Source organism: Aplysia californica, unplaced genomic scaffold (assembly GCF_000002075.1).
Source record: "Aplysia californica isolate F4 #8 unplaced genomic scaffold, AplCal3.0 scaffold00046, whole genome shotgun sequence".
In the NCBI taxonomy this organism is placed as follows: Eukaryota; Metazoa; Mollusca; class Gastropoda; order Aplysiida; family Aplysiidae; genus Aplysia; species Aplysia californica.
The window spans coordinates 2,023,315-2,027,885 of NW_004797316.1; the positions used below are offsets into that span (position 1 = coordinate 2,023,315).

Genomic DNA, 4,571 nt, shown 5'->3' on the forward strand with positions numbered 1-4,571 from the left:
AGGGGGGGGGGCAGACAGACAGACAGACAGACATACAGACAGACAGATAGACAGACAGACAGACAGACAGAGGGGGAGAGAGGGAGGGGGGAATGTGGGTTCCACATGATAATAATTTTACAAACAAAGAAGGAAACACAACATCAAGAGAAGGCACAGCCATTCGTTTTTATTAGTAGTCAGCATGTCAAAACATTAGTTGTAAGAAAGTAAACCGATGCACAGTTGTTCTAAATAAGTATTTTTAATTAAAAAGTGGATTTTCGTAGTTGCTGTATTTGTTTTGTCTACCGTTGAGAGGCTTTCAATTATCTGGGAATTTCCATCTCGCTCCTTTAGAGAGTGTTGCTATTCTTGGTCGTATCAACCTCTTCATTGCTGTGTCGCTTGTGTTCCCCAAAGCTGGTTTTGAGCCATATTAGGACTGAGTTATAAGGGGAGTTTTCGGAGATTATTATTTAACAACGGCCTGCTGTTGTTGTTTATTTTGTAATAAGGGGGGAAGATAGTATGGCTTTGTCTAAATGCCTCCTGAAAGAACATAATATTTTTATCTTGTCTGTATAAACGAAGATGGAAATATTTCAGCAATGAAGGGGTTAAGGATAATACACATTTTGGTCTAATCTTTCCGATCGAAAGTGTAATTAATATCTTTCTTCTTCAGGGGGTAAATTGCATTTACACAGAGCACAGCCATTTTGGTCTTTCACGTATCCCCAGTGGCAGTACATCCGGCACAGTGGCGTCTGCAGACACAGACGACTGGAGTCGAAAAAGGCGGGAGAGCAAAGGGACGAACAGTCGACTTCCTTGCACTGGTAGTCCGGGGGGCAGTCCGAGTGCTGTGTGCATTCATGCTGGCAGGTTTTACCGCCCTCTGCCGGTAGCACAGCGCTGGCTACGGCTGGAATAAAGAGCAGAAATCAATATTGTTTTACATTGTTGTATTTATACTGAGTTGGCAAAGCATGTTATGCAAGTTGCGCACGTTAAAGATCCCTTGGTGGTCTAAAATCGATAAGAGTAGGCTTCGGCCCCCACCCGGGCAAAATTCAAAATTTCTTAGCAACTGAAAATATTAGGTGTGTCCCGCGCGCTCATATGACCTTATGCAGTTGCGAGCGCCGTAAAACACTTTACAAAAACAAACAAACAAAGCATGTTATAGCCTACTTGTATCGGTACACATTCCAGGGTCGTATTTATACATGTATTTACTCAGATGACAAAACATACTTTGTGCGTGTTCGAGGGTAATATTTATTGGATTGGCAAGACATACATATTGTATTAGTGGATTTGCAAAACTTAGATCTACGTCTATTCCTTGGTCGAATTTTACCGAGCTAGCAAAACATAATACATGTACATGTATGCATGTTTCAGGATTGCATTAATATTGAGTTCGCAAATCTATCTGGCATCTATCTGTCCTTTTCCTCCGTCCAGCAGGGCTGCACCGGCTTCTAGTGTAGCAGTTAAACGCTTAGCCATCACACGAAGATCAGACCCGAGTTCGATTCTCGTGAGAGATTTGTATTAATCGCCATCTTTTTGCTGGTACGTTCTATTCCTCTCAGCCCGAATTGGCCCTGACAGGCAAGGTTGAAGCCCGCCCCCTTATTGATAATAATAGTTTCGATGAGGAGGTAAAAACACACCTAAATCAAAGAAAACTTTTTAAAATCTGTTATTTCAGATGATTTAGTTTTTGTAAAAGTTCTACGGCTTTCGCAGTTGCGTAAGATCGTATGCGTGCGCTGTTTCAGATACAGCATAATGCATTACCTCATATTTATATTAAAGAAAAATCACGATCACAGGTATAGGGTACCGTATGCATATCGGGAAAGACTTTTCACTTACCCACAAAAACGATCAACACGAAAAGAAAAAAACAAGACTTCATGTTTACAGCTGTAATAAACATCCACTGCAATGGCTGTTAGAAAGGACACACGCTGGGAACTGCCTGCTGCACAGACGGTAATCTAAAAACAGTGTCGGAAGTCACGAAATGCTGTGTAGATCTCAACTGTTTCGTTATCTTGTCCAAGTGTGTTTGCCTTGAATATGTTTTTGTTATCTTTGGCATGCCCTCAGGCCCGGGCCACACTACTTATTTTGGCCAATGACAGTAGCACAATTAGCAATCAATTTACCTTCATGAAAGGTTTGGGTTTTTGTTCTTTCAAACAGTTGTTTTACGGCACTTGCAAAGCCATAAGGCCATACTTGAATACTTGAATGTAGAACTGGGGTCCAAAGAAGACGGGGATTCTCCATTCTTCCTCGTTTCTTCATAAGGGTCCATTTCAGTGCGCGTAGGCAGATTCTCTCCCTCATCAGCTGGTTATTGTAACGTCTGATGGGGTCCCGCTGGCTGCTCCCCCTGCCTTCACCTTTCTCAGTCAGTCTCTTTTGGAAGGATTCCTCTTCCAGGCTGCTGGCCAGGTGATCTCGGACAAGGGCCACGGGCTATTACAGTTGGAGGATCAAGGGTAAGCACTCCCTCTACGTTTGCGGAGCCAGCTAGCTGATCTGCTCGTTCATTTCCCAGGACTCCTGCATGTCCTGGGCAGAATATCCACTGCAAGCGTCTGGTTTTGCTGTGTTGGATTGTCTTAAGCGAATCTGCGTACATGCTTCTGGCCAGGATCTTATCTAGAGTACCCATTGAGTGTGTAAGAGAGGTAGCCTGCTGGTTTCCATTAGTGCGAAGCCATTTCAGAGCCTCAGTGATGGCCTTGATCTCCATGCACATGCTTGATGTTGTGAGGCCCGTTGCCCCAGATGCCTCCTGGGTTGTTACCCCTGGCTAGAAGCTGTGTATGCCTAGCCTGATTTGATTCCACGGTGAACAGAGCCATCAGTGAAGATGATGCAATAAAGTCATGTAAGTACCAAAGATTAGAGATGTTGCAAGAGAGTAGCAAACACAGAAAGGAGGAGAGTTATGGACGATATGTCTTTGATTGGAAAGAAGGAGCAGACCACACCAGAGCACCTGCCAACCATCCACCGATTTGAGTTTGATTTGAGTTTGAGTTTGAGTAAAGAGAAGCACATCGACACAATAATGGTAACAGAGTGCAGCACGGAAGAAGCAAGACAGATGGAAACAATAGAATGAAAAAAAAGAAGTACTACCAGTGGCACCCTCCAAACGATCGCTGCAGGAAAGGTAGACATTTAACTACAGCAACAACAACAACAACAACAACAACAACAACAAAAACAACAAAAACAACAACAACAACAACAACAACAACAAAAACAGCAACAACCCACCTCTTTTGAAATGAAACAATGTGGAAAAATACTAAATAGAGCGATTTTCTTTATGCCCATTCCATAACAGAAATATCAATTACTGCGAATGTAATATACAGGGTGATCCAAAAAAACTGTACAACTTTTTTTCTAAATATCTCGCATAAAATTTGTACTAGAATGTTGTCATTTGGAACAGATATAATTCGTTCCAAAAGAATTTGTTTGACTTAAAATTTATGAAAGAAGAAACTTATTTTTGAAAACGGAAATGGCGTTTATAAAAACCACCTATAAATGCAAAATGCACCAATTAAAAAGATCTTGTAAGGAAAGTCATGAAATGATTTGTTTGTTTTTTCCTTCCCTTTTATCTTTTAAATATAATCTTACCCTCCCTGTAACCCTTAAATAGTATTTCTTTTCTCCTACAGAGTTAAAAAAAATATAGTTAAATTTTGGAATTCCGAGAACTAATTGTTTAAATGTCTCCTTTGGGCTCGACACATTTTAATGCGTCATTCGTAATGTTCAGTGGTGCCAAACACAAGGATCCACTCAATCATCGGCTAAAAGCACTTCGCAGACATGCATCATGCTATTTGTTTTGCCTGCAGCCTACGAGAGTTGAAGACTTTACCGTCCTGTATGCACCTAGCATCAACGCCCACAGGGGAGCTTTGAAACTCTTCAGGCATCATCGCTGAGGACATTATGACTAAAGCTATAACTAGCTAAAATATCAGACAAAAAGACAAACCATGGCATCACATACAACAATAATTGAACCCTTAGCAAACATAGTAACATAATAAAACAATTTTTTTAACCGCTGACAAAGATTGTCTCTTTTATTTACACCATAATACATATTATGACACAGTCCAAGAAAACTTTCAATCACAGACAATAAACTGTACTCCGAGGACACTTTAGTACATACTTCAAATCACCAGACACCTTTCGCATTGAGGCACCTGTCTGAGAAGACAAAAAAACGTGCAAAAACTATCACATGATGTTATGTTATTACTGGTTATTGTTGTCGTTAGGAAAATACAATGTTAATTTCACACAAATCAATTCATGTGGAAACAATATTTCTCATTGCTTTTAGGAATATAGTGGAGGTGGGTAGAGACCTGAAACATGCAATTATAATTATGCATCACTCATAATACTCATGCTTATACCCACACCACTAACATCCACATCCACACCAGCAACACCACACACAAACACACACACATACACATACATACACACAAACACACAAACACACACACACACACACA

At 40.8% G+C, this 4,571-nt stretch overlaps 1 long non-coding RNA gene across 1 annotated transcript; it reads right to left on the bottom strand.

Annotated features, from left to right (window-relative positions):
• Positions 1-143: 143 nt before the first annotated feature.
• On the bottom strand, positions 144-2,009 carry LOC118477238. Its single transcript, XR_004858237.1, has 2 exons — positions 1,870-2,009; positions 144-907 (listed from the first exon to the last, which is right to left on the bottom strand). It is a non-coding gene; the product is annotated as an uncharacterized LOC118477238 (long non-coding RNA).
• Between the last annotated feature and the right edge of the window lie 2,562 nt (positions 2,010-4,571).